Below are 26,021 nucleotides of genomic sequence, written 5' to 3'. Positions count from 1 at the left end.
TTGGCTTGAAATGAAGTCCTCATCTTGATTAAATGTGACACTTGAAATGTTCAGAGGACTAAGCAATGACAAGTTATCCAGAGGAAGGGGAGAGATTTGTGTTTTCCTGCACTTGCAGTCATCAATTTTGTGACCATTCAACACTGCTGTGCCATTCATAGCCCAGTGATAACTGTTATGGAAGAGAAGACAAGCCTACTTATTTTTCATTTATAAATGCAAAATTATTAACGCAATATTGTTGAAGAATTTCCTGGCTAGTTTTCCCTTGTCTGCCTCAGGCAAAAAATCATTGCTGAAGTTTAATACTTTATGAAACCTCCTGACTATGAAGGTTTAGTAATTCTCTTTGGGAGGATCTATGACACAGATAAAATGCAGAAATCTGAACAGGCATGATGGAAAACTACATGCAGTAGAGACTGTAACTTTGAGAAAGTTGTGTCACACCAGTTCCTGTGCATTGATTATACTGGTGAATATCTGTTTTGTAAAGTAAAAAGTATATTTCCTAGAGTTCAGTAATTTGGGCCACTTCATGATCTGGAATAGATTTTTCTCAAGTAGTTCCATTAATTACTTCCATGTAACAATTAGCAACATTAGAAGCTTGTGAAACTCTGGAGTTGGAGTACTGGTGACTTGTACAGACAGGCAGTTTGGCATATGTAGATAACCCCATTAATTTCAATGAGAACTGTAACCTGTATAAAATTTGCTAGTTGTTAAATATTTTAGAATTAATCTCATCTTGTACATACCCAGACAGTTATCCATGCAGTAGACTGCAGCCTGTTTTTCCTTATCAAGCAAAACTACAATGAGAATTTTGTTCAATTAAGAACTGAATAATTTGGCTAACTTTTACTCAGTTCTTGGCAGTAGAAAAAAAATTAGTCTTTCCAACAGTAAGTGCCAGTGTAAAATATTTTGGCAAGGGGAAAATGTCAGTTTAGATCTATGACATTACCATTTTCAGGCAGTAAAATTAGAATCATTCTGGTTTGTATTAACTTAAAAATACCCAAACCTTGGCCAGCTATTGTGCAGCTAAATAAACAGGTATCTACTACAGGCCCAGATTCTGTTTTCAGTTATAGAAGCATTTTGACTGCAGTGGAGGTAACTCCCATTTATAAGGAGAAGAACCAATATCACTGAGTCCCAAATTTGGCATGCACCTAATTTATTGATATTGGTGTTCTGCTGTAGAAATTATCAGAGTGGTTAATGTGTCTGGTTTGAAGTGGACAACAGTGATTTTTACTGAGTCCATTTTACTGCAACTTATGCTGCTAGTTATGACATTTAATGGGATGCCCCAGATGAACAGCTTCACTGGCCTAGCCCCTCTGAGCTAAAAGAAAATTTTCCAAAGATGGAAGAGTTGGAACATAAGTGGGAGTGTTGCTTGCATTTAATTATTTTCTTTTAAGGGAATGTTTTTCTTATCATTCTTTTCATCTATTCAAAACTATCCCAAAATCTTGGAAATTGGGCTGGAAATGTAATGAGAACAGACATTATTTCATATATCAGATTTTTTTTTCAACTGGTGACAAAGATCCCATTTAATTAAATGAAACCAGATTTTAGATGTCTCTGTTGGTGTACAGGCCTACAGGCAGTAGGAAAATGAGGAAAGAACCTGTAATGTAAACCTTTCACATTAAAAATACATACTTATGTTCAGACTTGACTATTGTTTTACAAGGAACTCCCATGAAAACACACATGTGGATCCCACTGCCTGCAGAAATTTTCTTTAAACACTCATGAAATCAACATATCATACTCCAAAGATTTCTTGGTTTAGCTGGAAGTAGGGCTGTAAATGTTCTACTCATATCCTTCACCATGGGTTAGCTGATGCCACCAGCAGACCCACTTCCTACCTGTGGAAAAGGCTATGCCTCATTGGCCTGCTTGGGAGCTCTGCAGGCCAAGGGTCAGTGCTGCAATCAGATCTATAAATCTGCTGCATTATCTGTGTGCTGAAGCTTCTCTTCCCATTGTGATGAAGAATTCCACCAATTACATGTGAAGCTCGTTGAATTTTATTCTCTAACAAAAGCGTTATTTAGTAAATTGAGGAGGAAAAAAGTTTAAAAGTAAATGGATACATATGTTTTTGGTACTAAAACCCATTTAATTACATCATTATTTTGCCAAATAACATGACATGGACAAGTTAGATGTTAGCCTTTTTTATAATTTCACCAAAGTGATCATGCATATTTGTGTGCCAGCTACACAACTATGTTTGATCTTTGTCCAAGCACAGAAAATCAGTGCAAAAAAAGCATGTGAGTATCCAGGACTTCCAAATATATTAAACTCATTACTAAGATACTTTAAACTTTTTCATAGTTCAGCCTTGTTCACTCTTGGTGATGATGCCTCACTGACTGAAAATAATAACCCTAAATTGAATTGTTTTGCGAAGAAATGCAACAGTGTAATTGTCATTTAACACAGATGCTTCTCAAAGAAAACCCAATTTGAATGTTACCACATTTTAAAATACATTTCTATGATCTTGTTCAGCTGTGTGCTGCCAAAGAATGCACATTGTAAATGAGTTGAAATGTTAGTGTGCAGAAAAGCCAATGCTTTTTACTGCAGATGAAAGACAGCCTCCCACAGTTGCTATCTCTGAATGTGGGGCTGGTGCTCTGATTCAGAATGGTGAAACAGGCACATGCTGAATGTTTACTATTCTCATCCAATATTCTCTCTTCCAACTGTGCTGGAGGGGAGTGGGTTAGAAAATAATAATTGTGAAATACTGTTCCCATGTCCTAGGAAAACATGCTGCCCCAAGAAAACTAAGGAAGTACTGGCTTACACTCTTCTCCAATGAATTTACTCTAAGTATGGCAGTAAGCTCTTTTATGCACTGCATTGTTTCCCACAGTTTCCAGTCCCTGCAGGTGACTGTTTACAGGTGTCTCTGAACCTCTGACTTCAAATAAAGCCACACAGAGACCACAAGTCTGCTTGAGGAGCAGAAACATTTCTTCAGGTTCTCTTCAAGGCTGTGAGATGCAAAAGAGTTGTTTCCTGAAAAGACATTTGTCAAGAAGATCTTACTGGAAGGAAACTTTACAATAACTCTACACTTTGTGAGAGAAGAGTGAAGTTTAAGCCCTGATGCTCATCTCTGAGTAGTGTAATGTAAAAGAATCCTCCACTGAATCAATGGCAGTGCCCATGTGTAAAATTGGGATATCATAACTGAACAGAACTACTACTTTATGTTTGTAGCTAATTTATCTCCTGACAGATAGGAAGGGAGCCCTCCTTACTGCCAACTTTCCAATATTGCATACACTGAGACTGCAGAAGTCTTGGGGAGTAGGAGGTGAGAGAGTAAAGAAGCACTGACCAAAAATCACACTTACCTGCTGCACATTAGTACATTAAAAAAGAGAAAACAGTGTAGTATGGTCTGGAATAGTTTTCTTTATGTAAGTGAAAAAAACTATTCCAGACCATGTAAGTCTTTGTCATGCCATAAAAGGCCTGGTTTGCTGAAGGAAGACAAGAAAAGCAAGGCATGATTTGGGTAAAATGCATGGGTAGGCCATGTCTTGGGCATGCACTGGACTCCTGCCACAGGCTGTTTCCAGTCCTCTGGCTGGGTGGGGAAGGAGTGCTGCAGTCCTTGTGTCTTCACCTATGCAGTTTCTGGCTCCTCCACCTCCACCCTCTCCCAGCGCCAGCCTGGGGCTGTTGTCCCAGAGGATTAACCCTTTGCTCGACGCGGAAGGACTCCTACTAGCATCAGTGGTGCCACTTTCAAGCTCAGCAGCTCAGCTTGTGACCTGCTTTTGGAGGTGATCTGTTATGACTTAAGGACTAGGCAGCGCTAATGAGCAAAAAGAGAGCTGAAATGGGTGATACAAATGAGCCTCTGAAAGCACTGGGAAGGCTGATACTTGCACAGTTCTGTAAAGGCAATAGTGTTGGTCCTAAGGAAAGGGTACTATTTCTACAGCTATAATCCAAGACATTTTCCTCTTTAGCACTAAAGCTGCACTCTGGGATTCATCTTGGCTTAATGCAAACACTGCACAGGGCAGTTCAGGGATGATCAGCTCTTAAGAGCAATTGCAGCTTTGTGAACTTTGGTGTTTATTAGACTCCCTACTGCAGTCTTTAGACAGAATGGGTTTGGCATTTAAAAGCCATCTTGTATAATTTTTCTAACTCCAGATACAGTCACCATAACTAATTTGTGGCAATAACAAAGAAGAATTAGATGTCTTTGTAAACTTATCTGTAACCACGATAAAAATGGCGTTTTAAAAATATTTATAAAGTATATTTATAAAATCAAGCACACTGAATGCCAAATGGTGTAGCATCTGAAGATCGAATGTTTCTTATAGATACTACAGCCAGGTCAAATGTCTGTTGGAACAATTTTTGATCAGGATGGAAACTGCATTGGGTTTTCATGGGTGCTCCTCGAGATCAGATACGTCTCGGTACGAAGCTGCCCTGCAGGTGGCGTGAGTTATCCGATCAGCACAGACACAGATCTAACCCTCTTGTGTTTCAAAGAAGAAAAGCAAAATAATAAAAACATGCTCACATAACTGTCCTTTATATAGGTGCTGCAGGCCGTGTTGGCTGAAGAACAGCTGTGTTACAATGCCTTCAGTGTTGTGATAAATGAAAGATATTTTTTTTTTGTAAAGGTAAAATTGTATTTTAAGACATGGTGTTTTCCTGTGCCTTTGAATGGGGAGAGTCTGCCTTTCTTTCAGGTACTTTGATCACCTACAGAGAGCTCATTAAAAGCACTGTATTCCTTGTGTTGGTGAGGGCAAATATTATATAAACTAAGCATTAAGAAATACCTTTCCTTTTAGTCGTTTCTGCCTTCCTGTCTTTAGACCATGTTTTAACTTTTTAGACTCTCTCTCATTTGTCAAAAGGCTTTGTTTTCTAGCTATGATGGAAATGTATCATGTTGGAATGTGCTTTGCTCTGAGCACAGCAAAATCTGCAGATTTTTCTGCTGGTGAGTAGAAAATGGGTAGGCATCAGCCCTTTGATCTGAACCGTTTTAGATTAAGGGGAAAAAGAGAACAAAGTTTGAGTGTGTCTGCACTTCCTATGCATTATAACTTCCAATTAGGGGACAGATCCATTCCTGGCTGAGTTTAATCACAATGGGAAATGGCATTTGTATTCCACATCTGGCCATGGTGGGAGGAGGAAACACCTACATTTAGGCATCTTTTCTGCTCCATTCAGCACTACTGAATCTCGGAGAAAAATTGTCCATATCTAGGTAAAAAGTCAGAGGGGAGAGAAAATCAAAAGGAGAGGGAAGTCAAAAGAGGACTTTCTGGCAAGACTTTAAATCTTCAGCTCTTCACAACCACTGTTACTCATGCGGGTAATGAAACTTCTGAGTCAGGTACAAAGGACATCAGGTTTTAAAACTAAAGAAATTTGTATTTCAAGGTATAAAAATATATGTATGAAAGAATAAGTTGCACAATGACTGGAATGGGTATTCTGCCCAAGCCTGAAGGACAAGGTGTGCAAAGTATGTGAGCATCTGAGATCGAAAAAAGATCTCTCATGACATTGTCAAGTATGCCTGTGGGAGGAACAGGGAAAACCCCACCAGGCATGTTCAACACCTGTAGACACAAAGTGGGCTTGGGTATTTGGCATTCACAGTGTGTACAACAATCTCCTCATGTATGATCATGCTGAGATATGCCACAGGTTGTGAAGTTAGGAACACAAAGAAAAAGCTTACTTGGGAGATTAAAAGGATACACTTTGCAAAAAAATTCAGCCAACACCTGGCTCACCATCTGTCCTATTTTTACTATTTAATCCCAATCACACACCTAAGATATCTTTAAAAATTCTGAATCCAGGAGAGATGCACCCAAAGACAAGATTAACACAGAAGATTTTTTTTTCCCCATTTCCACAGCATTTCCATTTTCCACATTCATTTCTATTTATTCAGTCCTGAATACAGCAAGTAGTGATTTCACAAAAAGCAGTGGTTGTAGTCACATCTGAGATACATAGTAATATAACTCTTCTTTAGATTTCTGAGGTTACATACCTCCAGGAAAACAATTTCCACTTGGTATATATTTAATTGAGTTTGGGAAATAAAAATGTCATTGTCAGTGTTTTTGAGGCCAGAGCTAAGCCTTTCCTAAAAGAGATGTTAATAATATCCAGAAGAGGGAATGAACTCACTGCAGGCAAAAATTATAACAATAAAAAGCCAGACTCCTCCAAGAATCAATTGGTTCAACTGCAGATTGTAGGAGATTTCTCATAAAAGTCTTTGATGTATTTTAGTGTGTACAATGGTTGGGAAAAAACAAACATGTCCTGTTGAGAGTTAACATATTATATAACTCTTCCTCATCACTCTAAATTTTTAGCAGAAAAACTGCAGACCACTGGGCCTACCTGAGCTGGGTAAGTCTTTTAGCTTACCAAACATCACATCAAAAGTTGGGATTGAGTACGTGTTAAAGCTTTGTTAGGATGGTGTGTCTTAAAGTAATTGCAGAATGCCAAAGACAGAACTTTCCGTGTTCCTTCAGGCTGAGCAGGAAAATCAAGTATACAGAATTGGAAGCTGTCTATCAGGGATGTTTTATTTGCTTGATATTGAGCAGACAGCAGAGACAAAATACCAAAAATGCTTGAAATCCTTCTGACCTTTCACGGCAAACTGTGAACTTTGTCTGCTAAACTCAGATTTCTATTTACACTTTCAGCAGAGGCTACAAGCTGTTGCCTTTTCTTTCTTTTCAGTTTGTAATTTATCAAGGGACAGCTTTACAAACACTGCACAGGAGGGGGGACCTGAACACATACCAGACCTTTTGCACGTTCAAAATACTTAGTCTCCATTCTGTGAATTGCTTAAAAATGGCTGTAATGCAAGCAAAGTAGCATGAAATATGCTGTTTGCACCCGAAGCAGAAAATATTCTATACAAAGTCTTAGCTTTGCCATCAGATGGCATAGCTCACATTCCCAAGCTGTGTTGCGAATCCTTGCTGCTGCACATCTGACTCCATTTACACCATCTTCCATTAACACAGGAACACACTGCTGACTAAATGGTCCAAAATACATGCAGCAAAGAACTGCATCACCTTCTTAAATGAAATATCCCTGATTTCAGCCTTGTGCTTCAACATTCATCCAACCTTGTAAATGAGGAGCTAGACTGTAGCAGAGAACAAGTGCAGAGGACATTTCAGATGTATAAAGTAAAAATTGTGAGAGTGAGTAGAGTGAGTAGATAACTGAGGGTGACTGAACCATCAAAAACTAAGGGTGACTAAAAACTGAGGATGACTAAACCATCGATTGCCAGGGAGGTTGTGGAGTCTCATAGTAAGAAATAATTCAAAAGTTTTCTGGACATGGTCCTGGGCAACCTAGGTGTTCCTGCCTGAGCAGGGGGATTGGACAAGGTGACTTCTAGAGGTGCCTTTAGACCTCAACCATTCTTATTCCTAAGGAAAACTACTGTGAACTATAATCATCATTGCTATTTGCATAACTTTGCCAATTAAAACAGGACAGCCTAATCAGTTATTTAAATAAACCAGACAGCTACATAAAGTTCCTTTGAAATTAAATATAAGGTTGAATTATATAACAAATGTTTTAGCTGAACTCTTAGTATTAGATGGGCAATTATTCTGACTGTATTTCAAATTTCATTTCACACTGTGGTAGCATTCATTGAATTTTACAAGGCAAAGGCATTAATAGAGCTGTGTCTGAACATTTTAGGGTCTAGAAAACTGTCTTAAAATGAGCCATTTCCTGAGAGATTTCTGCATAGAAAATACATTGGTGTATCCAAAAGAAACTGAGTTCACAAGGAATCATTTCTTTGGTACATTATGTTAACAAGGCTTTTGAAAGAAGAGTTTTCACTTAGTGTTACTTTTCCCTGAATGTAAAAACTATGGAAAATGTGTAGAAAACATTGACAAAGTGATGATGGCAGCTGTATGCTCTATATGTGACTGTTAATGAGCTACCTGTTAATAAACTAGATGCTTTAGCATATAAACAGGAGGATTTATGCATAATGCAAAACCCATAAGAACATTTATTGTTTGGTATAACTGTTTCTCAAATCAGAGAGGCACATTGTTTCAGTCTTCCACAAACTTCCTGTTACCAAAATAAAAATCTGCTGCCTACTGCCTTCAAGTTCTTTTCATGTGAGTTGGTCTGGGGCGTAGGGGAGCTCAGAAGCAGAGAATTTAGTGAGCAGCAGGTTCCTCAGATCTCTGCTCTGTACAGCCTCAGATCATAAACTTGTCATCGTGGTTACTAACAGCAAGCAGGAGGATTCTATACAACATCCCCAATTCTAATGATTCATGGAGGCAAGTTTATCCTGTTCTTTTTATGTGTTCTTCTGTACTGGAGTTTTTTGTGTCAATTATCACTACTAAAGCCCTAAACAAGCCCCTTTTCTTCAGAACACAGACAAAAGCAACCACTGGGTTTATTCACAATAATGCTTGGATTAGTTAAAGAAACCACATTCACCAACAGGAGAAGTAAATTTCTAAGCTATTGAATAATACTGCTATGTTTGGAAAAGATTTTTCTTTTGTAGTTTTCCTTTAATGTCCTCCCATCCAAAGCTGCTGTGAGGAGTCTGAAGCTCGGTTTTCATAAGTGAGTGAAGGAGTCCAACAACTGACTCCTATTTAAAATAAATGTAAGGTAACCGTTCCATAAATACTTGAGTAATTTGAGGTTTAGGTTCCACTAAAATCTTCCAGTATTTCCAGCTCCCCAAGTCAGGAAAAGGCAGACCAATAAACTAATTCTTACTATCAGAAAAGCAGGGTCTGAATGGAGGTACATAAAGCATGAGAAAATGAGGAGGAAACTATGGACAGAGGAGATGCCTATGTTCAAGAAGTTTATACACTGAGAGGCATAAAAGGCAGTTCAACAGGAAAAGGGATAGACAGAAAAAATATCAGACTATATAAACTGAAACATTACTTTCAGTTGCTTAGGTTTGCTTTGGATTTTGAGATATGACCTCAGTAAATCCACATAAAATTGTATAATTTTATCACCTGACTCAGTGCCTCTGAATTCAGCACAGGTTTTTTTTTTTTTTGTTTCATTTTGTTTGTTTTGTTTTTGGTTTTTTTTTTTGTTTTTTTTTTTTTTTTTTTTTTTGTGTTTTTTTGTGTGTTTTTTTTTTGGTTTTTTTTTTTTTTTTTGGGTTTTTTGGGGTTTTTTTTTGTTTTTTTTTTGGTTTTTTTTTTTTTTTTTGCTTCCTGATCAGATTAGAAAGTGTCTGAAGTCAAGCTGTGCATTCTGGTAACGTTTTGCTTTCTTTGTTTCAACTGTTGTTTTTCAATTTTAAAATATTATTAAAATACCACTTTTGGGTGGGTAGTGACTACCACGACATTGTGTAGAAAACCAAAGCAATTTGAAGCAGGCTAGACATTCTAAGTACATTTTTTAAATACTTTATTGCCTAAATAAAATAAATTCCTTAGTCTAGCAATTACTTTCAGATGTTTGATTGTTTATTTTTAAAGAAATGTTATGTCAGCCATTTAGAACTGACAAGAACCATTTTGATACCTTAATGAGTTTTCTCTAACATCTGCTCCCCTCCTTATGTTGGGAACTATATACTCATCTTCACTGTCTCTTGTATTTATCTTAATTTTGCTCTGTTTTATTTTATTATTGGAGGAAAAACTTCACAGAGCTGTTTGTGGCAAGGTTTAGTTACAGGAAACCAAACAGCTAAGCCCCAGTTTCAGCTGGGACAATTAGACTGTTGATTTTGGTAGCAGCTCAGGACTTCTATTTGACCCAAATGCCTTTCAGGTTTATCTGCCAGTTGATGCTCAAGTCTGAAAATTTTCTGTATTCTTGCTACAGATAGAGGGCTTTGTTTCCTTTTTATTTGAGGTATATTTCTATCCAGATCTGAATGTTTTGCTGAAATTCTTCTCTATTCACTGGAATAGATTAAAAGAAAAAGAGGAAATAACAATATTTTCCAGAACTTTCAACCTCTTTTTGTTTTCCTCTTAATTCTCTGTTCCTTGATATCTGTGAATTGTTGAGGACAGTTTTTTTTCTCAAAGCAATTTTGCCACTCATGAAAAGTAGTGGGTGCTAATTTGTAATACTTAGCTTAACTGTTGCTTTTTTCTGTCTAGCAGCTATATTTAATAGCTTATATTACTGTTTCATCTGTTGTAATAAAGGGCTCTAAAACACTGAAAACTCAATACTTTTAAAAAGTGATCTATATTATGTAACACCAGAAGATATTTATTGAAAGGTTTAAAGAAATTACTAATGAACAGAGCAGAGTTGTTCTACAGTCTTTTTATCAACTGCTACAGAAACTTCGCAGCTGAATTATCAAAGTCCACTGCCATTCTTGGATGGATGTTTTCTTAAGTGGAAGAGCTCTAAAACTTTATGGATGCTCTTGGAGAATGTAAAAACTGAGAAGTGTTTTATTCTCTGTCAGTAGTTTGTGGGCTGGAGTCTTGAGCAATTTTTTGCTTTTTGTTCCTTCTTTTTTCTCTTGTTGGACTTTTCTAGCACCTGATGTAGGGTAGGTCACAACAGCTGATGCCGGGTGAAGACAGTTACCAGGGACAGCTCCAGCCATGGAGTGGCCAGATATCCTAAAATCTTGTCATTCACCAGTCCACCCCACTGGGTTCATAGTTCAGAGCTCCCCAGTGGGGTCCCATGTTTGTGTGACCCTGCTGGTTTTTCATCTCAGACAAATCACGCTACTGAATGTGGCACTCATCCTCCTTAAAAGATGTCTAGAAAGTCTGAGGGATTTCCATGATGAGTTCTTACCATGTGGATTCTTTCAATTAATTAGCTTTCTAGAAATCAAAACAGTGCAGGACACTACTGCAATGCAACTTGTTAAGCAATAATGTGGGTTTTTTTCCAAAAGTCACATGTGATAACAAACAATACTCATAGGCATAAGACAACCGTGGACAGCATGAGCTAATGTCTCGTCAGAAAGTTTTCCATTAAGGCTTGGAATGATGTTTAACATATTCTTCCCATTATTGAGCTAAACTAAACACTGTATTAAGTATGGATTTCTCAATGAATGTTACTGCTGTTTATTTTAGCATGTACATACATTTGGAAGTGAACACATGTACATATGCATTATGGGGAACAAAAGCACATCAACAGCATGGCTCACTCTAGTTCCAGAATAAAACCAATCTTCTTTATAGAAACACAAATATGCCAAATGCCATACATGTTCTCTCCTATCAAACAACTGAGAATGACTGAAAGGGTAAATTTCTTTATCTATGATAAAAACTGCTGCTGAGGATGATTACCAAAATTTATGTACCATATAATTTTCCAGTCAAAATTCAAAAGCTTTGGTGTATAGCAAACAATTGAATAATTTTAAGCTGTTGTGCTTTGGTTTTGGCATTACATAGAACTTGCTTAGGATTGCAAAGCTTACATTACAAAAGCTTACACTGCAAAGCTTACTTACATTGAGGTTTTGGGATAGGGCAGAAGATGGACAGGTTGGCTGCTTTTCACTCTGAGGCACAGATTTCCTGATTGTGTTAGGCCTGGTGTTACTTTGTTGATTTTAGGTTGGTTCTAGGGGAAAAAGAAAGCTTTTAAGAAATGTATGAGCATAATATCCTTCTTTTACCCACGCCCCCCCCCCCCAGAAACATTAAGAACCATTAGTCAAAATTTTCAAACATAGTGGCTTAACCTAGTCTTTTAATTCCCTATTCCAGCTTCTTATTCAAGGTCTACTGTTCAGAAGTATGAAAACCTGGCAACTCATTCACTGAGTAGCCTTTTTAGTTATTCAGCGCTTGCGAAAACTGATGTAGCAGTTTGAATATGGACCAAAAATCCTAGTGTTCGGTGTTTTTGTTGGCAATCCTGTAATAATTATGCTGTAAATCAAAATATGGGTTTGGATTTCAAAAGTGCCTTGAGCCTTGTTCCCACCCTTCTACAGAGACACTGCATAACTTTTTCAGATTACAAGGTATAAAATTATCAGTCTGAAATACAGATGAAAAACTTTTGCCTAGTCTTAAATTTCTCCATGTGTGTCGTGCTCATGACAATCTGAATATAAACCCTTTCATGCAATGCATGAATAAAATCATTAGTTCCAAGGAGGCATTGTGCTTGGGAACTACCAAAGTCCCAAGCATTACTGCATTCATAATATGAGGATACTAAAAAGGGGAGCCACAGACAATGCTAGTTCTATACAAAATAAAATCTGCTTTTCTATTTTATATTCTGATCATTCTCACACAGCTGCTACCAAGTCCTATGTGCTTTGCCTGACACAAATCCCACTGACATGACTGGGAAGAGTGTCCGTGATTTACTGGGTTCAGCTGCCATTGAGTCGTTTGGGGTTCAGTTGTGGATGGGCAATTCTGGATGAGTGTTCTCCAGTGGAGTGAGCACATGCTCGAGTGCTGTGCTGGATCAGAGGTGGGGAGGGCCCTGCACCTCTATGCATAGCCCCTGCCCTCAGCTGCTCACCATGCACTGCACTTGCTGCTCAGCATGTGTCCTACAGGGAGCCATGGGCTCCTGCAACCCAGCTCATGGAAAAGCAGGGTGATCACTCCTCATGTGCTGATTTGCTTTGTGTTTGAAAATAGAGATATTTGGCCTAGAGCTTCCCTGCCTGTGTTTTTGCTCTCCAGAGTCACTGGTTTCCCACCAATCAGAGTAACTCCAAGGAGCCAAACACACCCAAAGGTATCTCTCAATTTACTTTAAGCATTTTATCAGCCAGGGCAAAATGCAAATTCAAGAGCACTAGCAAGGCTGTGCTGCAGCAGTGCCCTGTACCCCAGCACCCAGTGGACCCCAGGCAGCTCTGCCCTGGGTGGCCTGGCCACCAAGAGACCATGCAAACCTCAGGGGCATGAAGCATTTGGAAAGGGAGGAGTACTGAGTTCCCAAGGGAACCCTGCTTGACTGTTCTATCTCAGAATTTATTCAAGTCTGTTTGAAATGTGCCCACTACCCTGTTTCATCTGAATGCCACAGCAGGGCTATTGTAAGGTCTCTCAAATCTGACAAAAAGAACTAGTTAAATTATTCTCAGAACAGTGCATTTTAACTACTGAATTTTCTAGACAGCTGAGAGTTTTCTGCTAGACCAAATAACAGCCCCAGTACCTCCACGGTACACTATCTCTGCCCAGCCTGTGAGTTTCTGATTGCTGGCTGGAATCTGTTTGTCCCTTCAGTTGATTTCAGTTGCCCACCTAGTCCCAGAACAGGATATGAGAGCTGCTGTATCATAGCAGCCTGATAGGCACCTTCCTCTCAAAGCCCAAACCCCTTTTGGATAGAAACTGGCTTCTTTTCAGGCCTTTTGTCTTAGACTATGGATTAGATTAATCATGACAAAGTTTTCTGACCTCTGGTGTAAAATTTATTTTAAAAAATCTCTCTAATGATAGCAGGCTAAGTTTTCTGGCAATACCTATCTGGTCTCCAATTGATCCTTGCTTTTATAGATAATCTGTGTTGATTTTCTCCTGACTTCACCCTCTCTTGCAAGCGGATCCCCGATGAGTTTGGGGTGCAGTTTAGGAAATATGTAATCACCTGGGGAACCAATACGAGATAATGCCTGAGTAGCGTGGGTTATTTGCAATTTATTTCATCCAATTAATTGGAGCTGTACAAGGAAATGTGTATTTGCCACCTTTCTGAGAGGACTCTAACACCTGAAGAGCAGAAACTGCCAGTGCGTTACGCAGAACTTAGTTGTCATTTGCTTCCTAGTTTTCTGAAGAGTAGGTTCTCATTGTTTATCCTGCCAAACAGGCCTTCTGCTTCAAAGGATGAGGAAGTAATTCAGAACACATCTACACCCTATCCGAACTATTAGAGACACCTTAGTGCTCTGCGGTTCAGCTTGGGATACAAACTTCTCTGCAACTTGCAGGTATTTGAGGTTGGGGCTTTGGCTCAGCTTCTTGAGTCAATGAGGGAAAGTCACTAAGTCAGAAGTAGCGTTGTGCACTTAGCAAAATGGAAACCTGCCAGACTGAAGGGGATGGCAGCTACTTTGCCTGTGACTGAGGAGAGAGGGATTAGACATTTCAGCCAAACAGTTCATTCCTGCCTCCTGTATGTACCATCCATGCTGGTGTTACTTCCTTTGTGCGATTAGGGAGAGGGTAAAGGAGTGCCAGTGTGTACCAGAGGGCCCCAGTACAGCAGCAGCAGTCACATCAGTCCTTTTATCTGCAGCAGGATTTCTCTGCCTTTCTGCCCTGGTCCTGGCCTAGTTGCCATCCCTCCAAAACAGGACTGACCCATCCTTGACAATCAAGAAAGAACAGAAAAATGTACAGATGGTGATGTTGGAAACAATGGAAGTAAAGGGAAGGTCTCTGGGTGTCTTCCTTTTGAGAAGGAGAGAAATGAAGGAAAAGAAGGAGTCACAAGGAGGAGAAGCAGCTTCATAAGCAGAAAATATGCCATATCTCCTTTAAACTTCCTCACACAAAGGCCACTCAATCCCCACCTTTCACTCTCATATCTTTCCCCATCCCACACCACCAATGCTACCCCTGCCTGCCTTGTCTGCTCCAAGGATGCCCTGAGCTGGGAGTTTGGTTTTACTACATAGTGTAATAAATAATAAGATAAATTCCAGTTCCAGTAGATCACTCAACAGGCTTCCACTGATTCTTCTTAGGGAAACTCCTGGCCACTTTGAGATGCTTTATTTAACATTAATATATTATTGTCATCATCATCATCCAGCTCTTAGTGTTCTGAGACCAATCACTTGATGTGCATTCCTCCACTTAACTACTTTCAGAACTGATAACCTGTAATGGTGAGATGTGGCATTCACAATCTCTGAACAGAGGGACATAATTCTCTCTCTCAGATTTTTTCCTGGAGAAGCACAGAGATCAAAACAATTCTTATCTCATTTGCTGCTCCTGTGTTTGTCCCCATGTGGAATGTATTCTGGAGATTGTTTACCCAAGGTGACCAATTGGATCCACATGTGTGGGTCTGGACTCTCGGGCAGAGAGTCATGAGTTTTTCAATTAGGAGAGAAGTTAGAAGCAAGTATGATGTAGTATAGTATTTATCTCTTTAATATAGTATAATGTAATATAAATTTCAAAATATTTATTAAAATAAAGTTTTAATAAAGTGAGCATCCCAAAGCCATGGAGTCAGATGTCAATAATTTTCCTTCCCAGGGGGCACCCTGAAATACAATAGTGAGATAATTTCTTTTAACTTGACAAAATAGTATCTTGAAAGATTTCCTACTGATACAATCACTGTCTTCCCTGTGTTGTTTCAGTCATGTGCAGATCCTGACATATAGATTAGGACTACTGGGAGAAATCCCAAGTACAAGCCATGATGTGAGCAACTTGAACCACAAGAGTCTTTCTTTGCTATGGAGAAAATAAATCCCAAGAAGGCTTCTTGGAGAAGGAAGGGAGGGAGGGAATATGAGAGAGAGGAGAATGAGAGAAATAACTCCTAAGAGCACATTTAAGCATTGCATTTCCTGACTGATAGTGTTTCATTTCATTGCCCTGCTTTTAAGAATTATTTTGTGCAAAATTGTATCTGAAAGGAGAGAACTTATTTTCTGTGTACTAATCTTCAATTAGTACAATTCTGTGTACTAATCTTCAAATGTAGTGAGGTGGCTTGCAGTCTTCTCTCCTTTCCAGTCTGCTACCTGCAGGTGATAATTGAGTGTGGAAAACAACATTTTCTGTTTGCAATGCAAATGCACAAAGATAAAAGCAGACAGGCATAAAATTACAAAATCACTGTATTCTCTTAGCACAGAAACAGCATGATCCCTACTTAATTTAAGTAGTCACAGAAACACAACTTCTATTTTAAGCAGATATTTAAGTCCTACTGATTCAGTATTCAGCCCAAGTGCAAATGACTTTTGTGGAATGAAGCTTGCGCTGAACTGGATCCACTTAGTAAAATATTTCAGTCTGCTATTTGAGGGAGGAAAGAAGAACCTGGTCAACTCTTGGAAATGCCTCTGTAGCAAAATCACTTCTGTACTGATTGACTGTTCTGTTTTTTTCTAGGGAATTTTTAAGGGTTTTTTTGTGAGAAAGTACTACTGTGAGATAGAAGGCTGCTCTGGAGAAAAGTTACAGGAGTATATACACATAATTGCCTTTTTTGAAAGTAGCATACTACCTAGGATTTCCTCAACTGTACCAGAAAACATTAACATCCTGGAACTGATATTTACAATTTTGAATTCCAGCTTTCCAAGTATAATTAGTGTCCTTGCAAATGTTTTGGTATCAAAGTTGGGACTCACTTTGCGTAAGACAGTCCATAAACTCAGGTTTTTATCTCATTTATTACTTCCTTTTACAGTGTTTGAGATGACAGCTGCAATATTTAATACTAATAAATAGTAATTGAAATAGCATGTTTTAAAGTATTTATTAATTATAATATAGACAAGTTGCTTTCATTTATAATTCACTTTTCTCCTGACATTGTTGTCTTTTTTGCTTAAAGTACCTGTGATTCATATCTTCCATTATAAAAAAAACCCCACAAATAATTTTACATAACTACAGCGTTTGTCTAATCACACACCGAAATAGGAGGTAGAGGATGTGAAAATCACTTATGACAGATAAGTCACATTAATATTTTGTTCTAAGCCATGAGAAAAATGAGACAGAAGGAGTGGGAATCAGAACAGATCAAAACTCTTAGCGCTTTATGATCCAAAACCACAACTAGCTATTGAGGTGCAAAATGTTCTTTTTTAAATAAAGTGTGAGAAAGACACGGAGTTTTGTACTGCAAATGCTGGCAGCACATAATGTTGCAATTATTTTCAATATTTTGAGATGACTGAATCATAACCAAAACTTTGAGCAACACTGAGGTAAAAGCATTTTTATGCTCTTTCACAGACACACCAAAAAAATAGAAAATAAGAAAAATTGAGTTTGTTGCAGTTGCATCAGAAATGGGGTGCCAAGTTTCTACCAGTGACTTAGAGTAACAACAGAAGGATGGGATGTCATGGCATCTTCTTGCCTATTTTTTTCCGTTGTAGTAAATACAGAATCATTGAGATAGTACTCCTGTTAGCTTTATAGGATTTCTGTGCTGCTTAAAAAATCTCGTGTTTTCTGTCTTTGAAAAGAATCATTCTGACTGCCGTTTAAAGGGAATTTACTATTTCAGTATATGTGGGTAACTTAGTCTGTGTATGAAACATAATTTTGCTTTTTGTTCAGAGTACAGTAATTAGGATCAGTCACACAGGGTACACTCTCAAGTAGGTTACCACTCACTATTGGACTTAAGAAACATTACTCACTCCATCTGATGTGATCAGAAAATACCATCTATAATCTGACTCACTGTTGGGTGAACAAGGTATTCTGTTTTCTAGGCCCTGAGCATTTTCTTTTTATTCCTTCTTCTTGATCCGGTACCCAACAAAGAGCTCAAGTCAGCAAAATAGTAAACCTCCTTCATGAGCTTGTCAGCAGCCTCACCTCGTGGGAAATGATGCGCTTTTTGTAGTACCTGATGGAGGCAAGCAGAGTTCTTGAGGGAGGTCTCTGTGCACTATCAGAGTTTCCAGCTTCCCTGTCTGCACCATTGGGGCTTCAATACGGACCTGACAGACACTTCAGCCTGCCAGGCCCCACTCTAGCAAACAGTGGGGAAGGATAGAAGCATCCACATGGAGACCTGTATTTTGCCATTTAAGACAACTTCAGTGCAGTTGCATGTGTGCTGTAAAGTCCACCAGTTACTCTTAAGGACTGAAGTGGAGCCATGTTTCTCATCATGAGAGTGAATTAGGTAGATAAACTGCTCAACACCACTTGTTTGTTCTTCTGGTTTATGAGCAGGGGCCCTGTTCCTACCCACTCCCTACCAAAATCTGTCTTTTCCTCAGATGATAACAAAAGTAGCTGTTTAGTGCATACTATGCTGGGCTGGGCTGCATTTATGCCACTTTTTCATGCTGTGTAGGAGACACTAAACATGGAAAGTGAACAGGCACTTTATGGACAATTTATGGCACTTTATGGAAAATTTAAGAACTAAATGGGTAGTCTTGACCAGACAATTCCTGAGGACTTTATTCAGAGAAATATGTGTCTGAATAATTAGGAACCAGCACAATGCTTTCAGTATCTAGCTGTAAAGGTGCTCTCTTAAGCCAATAAAATAAAGTTCTCCTTTTTCTCAATTTTTAATTTGCCTCATCATACCCAAGGAATTTTTCTACCTTAGTTTATGCAGTACTTTGGACTTATTCTATAGGTATAAAACACATTTTCTATAATCCATCAAACATCAGTAACTTGATTCTTCATGACTATCAGAGGCTACTGGGGTGTGATTGCAACTTGTTTGCAAATAGGTATAGTTGCTGTATTTTGTTTAGTCCATGAAAATTCAATAATTTAGTATTTGCTTGCCAGGCAATGTGTGAGATCTGTGCCTGGAGGTAAACACAAGCACATGGGGTAATGGTCTTCAGTTTCTTACTGGAACTATCACAAGATGTGTTTCTTGTTAACAGTGGCTTATAACTGATAAGCTTTTCAGGCGTTTTAGTGAAAGTAATTCCTCCAAAACCACCTCCCCAGAAAAGGTTTGTTGGCACACGCTGAACTGCAATTAAGGAGCAGGCCTCTGAGGGCCAAGAAGATTATAAGGAGGTATTATTGGTTCAGACAGAAATTTTGCCAGGCCTTCAGGACAGAGTTTTGTATCTCTGCATGTTTATCTGTGGTATGTTTATACACCATGAACTTGGACTGAAATTCAAATTTATGATGAAATCTAAACTTCTGTTAGGACTACTGAACTTTTGCCTTGAAATTTTTCCTGATTCTAACTAACACATAGAAGGATTTGCTAGCGCAGCCAAGACTAGCTGTTTCTGGGAGAGGTACTTGTAAAAGGACACAGTAGGTATAAAGGGCATGGTGTAATTTAGTCAGGTTATTTGTGTGTGCCTCTTAAAGAAAAAAAGAAAAGAAGGAAAAAAAGAAGAAAATTAATGTAAACTTTCCAGTTCCTTACTGATGCCAATCTCAACAAACCAATTCTTTATCCATTCTGGAATTTTTATCAGCTTAGTCTCATAAGGAAAAATGAAGTGAAATGCACATTTTTTATATAATCTAATAAAAAGTTAGAACCCATAATTTGCTAATATATCATGCAATGACCCATGTGCTCTGTTTATCACAGGTATAGGTAGTGTTCCTTTCCCTGACTGGCACCAGGCAATTCTTGCTGCTTTGTTAATTTGTTTGGCTAAATTCCATGACCCACATCACATCCTTTTATGTAATTTCTCTCTAAAAGTTAGGGAGACCCATAAGGACTATGCCAACTTCTGTAGTGCATATTTGAAAGAATGATCTGAACTCCATAAATGTAATCCAGATGAAAAATATCAGGGCAGAGAACAAATTTGACTGTCATCTGCACACTATATATGTGCAGAAACAAGCAAACAAACAAAAGTAAATTCTGTCTTTCATTGATGATACCCAGAAAACTGAATATAGAACACTGTATACCTTTGATTTTTTTGCAAATGGAAAAAGCCTAAAGGAGATGAAATTGCCAAACAGTTACTACATTGTCATTATAGAATCTTAAATCATAAAGAAAAGGCAAAACTTTTCTGTTCAAGTCTCCAGAGCACTAAGTTGATGAAGTAATTAAGCAGGCATCTCATTTATTTTTGACAGTAAGTGTCAGATGTTGAGCTGTGTATGTGATTAGATTCTTTACTGAATATGGGCTCATATTAAAGTGGTGGAAATGCCCCCACTTAAATATGAGCCCATATTCAGTAAAGAATTTACTATTTAGCAAGGATCAAAATACCAATGACAGGAAAGTATGGCTGGTGTTTTTTTCACCATACTTTTCCTCCTAAATAAAATCAAAGTAATGAAACATACTCAAACGGACATGTTTTATACTTAGGTTAGGAGTAGGAAATGAAAAGGACCATGGTGTAATACCATTTATCAAAAAGGAGTAATGTTATATTTGTACATTTTATCACAGAGGAAAATGCTTTCAGGTTTACCAAGGAAAAAGTAGAGAATATGTTCAAAATGCTCCCCTTGGAAGTAAAATGCCTACACGGATTGTAAAGTATGACCTCCTCTTCATTCCCCTTAGGGATTAATGCTGTTTATTGTCTCTTCCTTTTAAGGCAAGATTCTAGGAGTTTCCCATTACAGGCAAGAAGGAGAATTCTCTCCATGCTAATATAGTACCTAATAAGCCCATGCCATTGGCTTATTTGGTCATCTTTACAGTAGTACCTAAATATTCACATATTTATCTCCACAATACCTTGTAAGATAGGGAAGAGGTACTATTCCCATTTTGTGTCTGGAATGAGGCAAAGTCCTCTCCCCAAGGCTGGTCAGGAGATGTGTAAGAGATGTGGGACATAGGAAGGAGGTATTTCCTCTCTCAGGGTACTGCCTTAGTGGGTCTGCCTTCCTTTCTACAGGAACATGGAGCCTTATCCAGGACTAGCAGCACAAACACTGCTTGTGTTTGAAGGAATAATGACACATCCCACATCTTGAACTGTGTTGTACTTGGGATACGTCCTTGTGAACTCAGCCAGACCTCATGTTCCCCTGCCCCTTGACTCCCTAACCCCAAAAAGCAATGCCTCCACTTCTCCAAGCACTGAATTATTTTTATCTTATGAGTGTACTTTGCCGCTTAACACTTACAGCACATACTGTGTTTCTATCATGCTTGGAATTTCTGCTCTTAAGTTTCATCCCTTGATAGGTTTATGCAGGTGGTACTTACACACGTGACTGCATTAGGCTCTCAGCTGTACAGCTGTGAAGATTAAAAGCTTTAAAGAGACAGCAGCTGTAAGGTGAGTTGTATGACGAGTCAGCAACAATGCTCAGATGTCAGGCATGAGTCATGCAATAAACATGGCAAGTACATTGAATATTTATAATTAATAACATGGGCTGATAAGAATGATGACATTGAATAAATACAGAATGATATGGGTTGGAAAAGACCCTAAAGAACCCCTAGCTCCAGACCCCCTGCTACAAAGCATTCAAAAATTCCTCAAATGTATATAGTAAGAGATAGCACAAGCACTGCAAAATAAAGTAAGTACTTTCAATTAGCTGAAGTCCTACAGACAGCAACAGGAATCTCTGCTTAGTTACGTTTCCATTTGAATGGAAACATAACTAAGCAGAGATTCTGTAAATATTTCAGCTATAAAAAGCCACAGAAGGTCCAGGCTTTGATGATTTCCTGAGAATAAAAATATTTACTAATTCTAAAAATAGATACCTCCTCTAAGTTAACAGAAAGATTTTGGTAATAGAATGTTTTAAATCACAGTTCTAATACATCTGAATTTATGAAGATGTGTAGAAAGCACAGATATTGAATAAATATGGATTGTAAGATGCTGGCCAGCAGAATGGAAATGGTCTTTTAAAGTCTAAATCAGATGTGTATCATTTTAGATTAATTAAGATAAATTCAGGATGATATTAGTTCATTCATTTCATTTTACTTTTCTATAAACATAGAATTGAGTCTGATGTCTGCTTTTTCAGGAGGTAGCAAGAAGAATTTTGATAGAATGGGATGGAGTGGCTGAATCTAAATTGTTCTACATATTGTAGCCATCTGAACATGGCAATATAACTTCTCCATTCTAGAGTTCAAACTACAATTATTATTGAAGTCAAACTTACGTGCATGTGGGAGAACTCCATAGGAGTTAGGCCCACTTACTTTTATCCTTGGTATTTTAACCTGAATTAATCTGAAGTAATATGCTGCAACAGTTGTAAAATCACTTTATAGGTAAGTTCCACCCTTGTTCTGGATAACATCTTGGTGATATGTCAGTCAAAGTGATCTATAAACTTTTAACTTCCAACATGGATATAACTTTACCCATAGAAAATTTCTGTATTGTATTTGACAGAAAATAAATCTGTCCTCTGTTTCCATGACTCAAAGTGTGGAGAATTTAACAGACTTAAACACCTTCACTGGTGTCCAAGTCATAGGGAGATGGGGGGATCATAGAATCTTAGAATGGTTTGGGTTGGAAGAGGATCCTGAAGATCATCTGGTTCCAATGCCCCTGCTGTGGGCAAGGACATCTTCAACTAAAGCAGGTTGCTCGGAGCCCCATCCAACCTGGCCTTGAATTTCCTTGGGACTTAAATATTTCCTATGAACTTATATTTTATTATTGATTTCATGTGGGACCTCAGAATTATAATCTAAAGCTATGCAAGCACAGAGTTAAATGGAACATTTAGCTTTTGGAAACTGGAAAAATACAAGCCATTTCTTCCCTCAAAAACTGACAAATGCAAACAAAAGCATGAAATTACTTACCCTCCTCAGCAGCTGGTTAATGCCTTTAATTTCTTAGGCAGTAATAGTACAAGATTGACTGGGATAAGTTTTACATCTGGCAAACATTAAAAAGATATTTCAGATCTTAGTAGGATAGTTGGCAGTTTTAGTAGATAACATATTTGCTTACGAAAACAGTAAAACAAAGGGTATGTTATTTTAATTTAATACTGGACTTGACAGGGATGAGGTCTGATGAAGGAAGATGGGTCAGATTTGTATGTGACTGATCAATATAGCTGTGTTAGAGATAAAAACTAGCAACAGAATTGCACAGCTATTAACATCCTCTTTTTATATCACTATTTTCAGGTGAATTTTTATTGGGGAAAGAAGTGAAAAAATATCTGAGGACAGATATGGGATGATAATGACCAAAGATGGGGAAAATCAGATATGCTCTGACTCCCAAAAATCACAAGAGAAAATGAATATTTCATTCTCCTAAAATGAGCTCTTCTTCAGAGAAAGATAACCCTGTGGGTTAATTTCCCCCCAGAGATGAACTCTCCATTACTTAGAGATGAATTCTTGCAGAGGTCACCATTTAATTCAACATGAGTATCTTCAGCAGAGGAAATGAAATGTGGTTTTCAAGAAGACATTTATCACCTACACGGTTGATCCAATTCTGAGACTGAAAAAAGATGGATATGTTAGGCAGAACATGTAGAGATATGTTGTCAATTTATCTTCAGCTGCCTTGGTTTGCCTGAGAGCACACAACAAACTGCCTTGTTAGGTTAGATGCAGGGTCCACCTTCCACAGAAGTCGTACCAGACAGCAGGCAGGGCATTTAACAGCTCTATGCTAGTGTCTTCCCATCTACAGAATGATTATATTAATATTTACACACCTCATAGTGGAAGCTGGAAGATATTAATGAACATGTGTAGTTATTTAAAGCCCTTGGACTGAAAGGTGTGCCAGAGATCCAAGATATTCGGTAATATTATTATTTCTATACCCAGATGATTTGTTCACGTGTTTGCCACATGCCAGCACAGAAACCTACTGGATGCAACGCAGTGTTGGACAGTTGCTCAGATGAGGTCAATGGTATAAATAACAGTTATAACTGGCAGGGGGCTTTGGAAGATCCAACCATCCTAAGACTTTATTACAACTCTCTGGCCATATAGAACACAAATCAGCTTCAGTTTATGATTCTATTAGCTCCAAACACACCAAGGAATGATCTGGGAATTCACTCCAGCACTATGCAATCTCATTTGAGCTGATGTCACCACCTCCACCTTGGACTGAAAGCTCAGTGTGAGCCAGCAGAAAATACAGTTTTAATTTGCTGGATAATAAGGCAAATGTTGTTATTTGGAACTTCTAGCACAGACACCTGCTGACAGGTGGCATTAAAAGGACAGTGACACTGCTAGATACATTGTAAACAGGGCAGAAGCAAAATATGATCCTTGCTGAAGTCAAGGAAAGTTTTGCCATTGACTTGAAACATGCCAGAATTTCTCTTACAATTGTTACTGATTTATATGTGTATCTACAAGGTTCATGAAATATTTATACACTGACAGATATCCACAGTGTCAAATAATGGGGATGTTGAGATACCAAAGGAATATTATTAGCGTAATAAATATCTAGTAGAGAAAAAAGATAGATCACACCTTACATTAAAAACAGATTGATTCCAGAGTTTGCTGTCATCCCAAAACAAAAGTCATAAACCAGGCCATTCAGTGGTGTTAGGGAAAAGCACTTTTCAATGCTTAGTTGGTTTGTAATTTCTAGTAGCAAAACATCATCCAAGAATATGGGGAAAGAATTCCTGTGCATTTACTTTGTGCAGCAAACACATCGACCGACTCCTCTTCAAATTTTTGCAAATCCATGGGCTTCGATGGAGATCATAAATATTTTATGCAAAGCAAGCTCTGAGGAGAACCAGCTTTGTGTTTTGCTAATGTATTTTGCCAAGTGTCTCTTTCTTCCTCTGTATTTTAGTATTGTCAGTCTCCCATAAGTGTCTAATTTTTTTTCTTGAAGTTGTATTAAAAAAAATTGCAGCTTCTAATAACCTGCCAATAAAACCTCTGCAGCTGAGTCTGCTAAAACATTTGTTTAGTCTCTAAAGGGACCAAATTTGCATACAGGGTTTTGAGAGTGCTGGGGGAACATTTCAAGTAATTTTTTCCAACAAAATCTCAGAATGTTTGTTCAAGAGGTTGGTTTGACAGATGAACTTTCACAAACTGAAAAAATCTAGACTGGTTGTGTCTTTCCAGTGTCTATATCACTAGTTAAACACACAGATGTGTGATTTAGGTGAGGTTTCTATGTAAAGCCTGGACAAGAGCCTGACGCCTTGTTTCAAAGCATGCACAGTCAGCCATCAACCAGCAACAGGCAGCCCATCTGCTGTAATGTACCATGGTGAAGTACTTAATACTTCCCTTTTGGTGAGTAAAGCAGAATGAAAGATTGTGTTCACATAAGGAATGGAAACTGAGTTGACTCTGGAAATTTTTTTCCAGAATGGCTATTGCAAAGTGACCCTATGACCACAGCAAAGGCATTAGACTAAATAGTCTGTGTTGCTGTGGTTCCTCTGGTAACAGCAGCTGCTGTCCTGTCACAGTGAACCTAGGGTAGGTGAATTCACCAGTCCAATTTCAGACAAAAATTTGTGGGTAACATACTGGTACTTAGGAAAACATACTATGATGGTTTGCAGACAGAAGAACCCTGTGGCTTCTGTTTTCTTCCTCCAATGTAATTAGTAGTGGGAGATTTAAAAGGTGACTGTTTTAAAGGGAAGTGTAACTATGATCAAGTGTCACTCTGCAACATGCAATACACTGCCGGTAACACAATTCCACCTGCTCGTATCTGATGCAATCACATCACATGTCATAATGTCTTTCAAGTTTCAATAAGTACTCTGTTTATTTTTTTCTGCTTTATAGTATTTTCTTCCTAAATCTACCTCTAGATCCTGTAATACTCTTAACATATCTGCAAATCTACTACAGTAGCTATTTATCTAAATAACAAGACTCCCCCTTTACTGAGGAATTAAGTAACCTTTGTTGGCAGAAGTCTGCTAGAGTGCTTAATTCTGTAAAGATTGTGCAAAACCCAAGCTAAACTATTGAAAGAATGTTTCAAAAAAATCAGAACTGAAGGTTTTCTCTGTTTCAGAGCAAATAAACTTCCATTAGCTCTTCAAAGCAGACCTCATTGTTCAATGTCTGTGAGGCAGCTGTTGCTTTCTCAGCAGAAATGCCTGTCATTCAGTTTAAACTGGTCCTCTGACTTTTTTCACTGCATCAAATGGTATCAGCAGAAGACTCTGTGCTCTACATGATCAAGAAAGAATTCTACGATATTTTAATTAAGTCTTTCTTTACAGCAGAAAACTGAGAGTGACTTGAGGTTATCCTGATTTGGCTTACACATGGATGCTGTT

General features: G+C 38.2%; 2 protein-coding genes across 4 annotated transcripts in view; one reads left to right on the top strand and one right to left on the bottom strand.

Annotated features, from left to right (window-relative positions):
* COL8A1 (collagen type VIII alpha 1 chain) overlaps positions 1-26,021 on the bottom strand; it is a 102,793-nt gene that overhangs the window by 19,386 nt on the left and 57,386 nt on the right. For 2 of the 3 annotated variants that reach the window (XM_063148262.1, XM_063148261.1), the window contains exon 3: positions 11,588-11,700. The gene's annotated coding sequence lies outside the window, so the exon portion shown is untranslated. Of the gene's footprint in view, positions 1-11,587; positions 11,718-26,021 lie in introns of all 3 variants that reach the window. The other variant, XM_063148263.1, reaches the window with a different exon arrangement.
* Positions 1-26,021, top strand: part of ST3GAL6 (ST3 beta-galactoside alpha-2,3-sialyltransferase 6) — a 103,592-nt gene that overhangs the window by 64,651 nt on the left and 12,920 nt on the right. The window lies entirely within an intron of this gene.

Source organism: Melospiza melodia, chromosome 2 (genome assembly GCF_035770615.1).
Source record: "Melospiza melodia melodia isolate bMelMel2 chromosome 2, bMelMel2.pri, whole genome shotgun sequence".
NCBI lineage: Eukaryota > Metazoa > Chordata > Aves > Passeriformes > Passerellidae > Melospiza > Melospiza melodia.
This window is presented reverse-complemented; position numbering and strand designations above follow the sequence as displayed.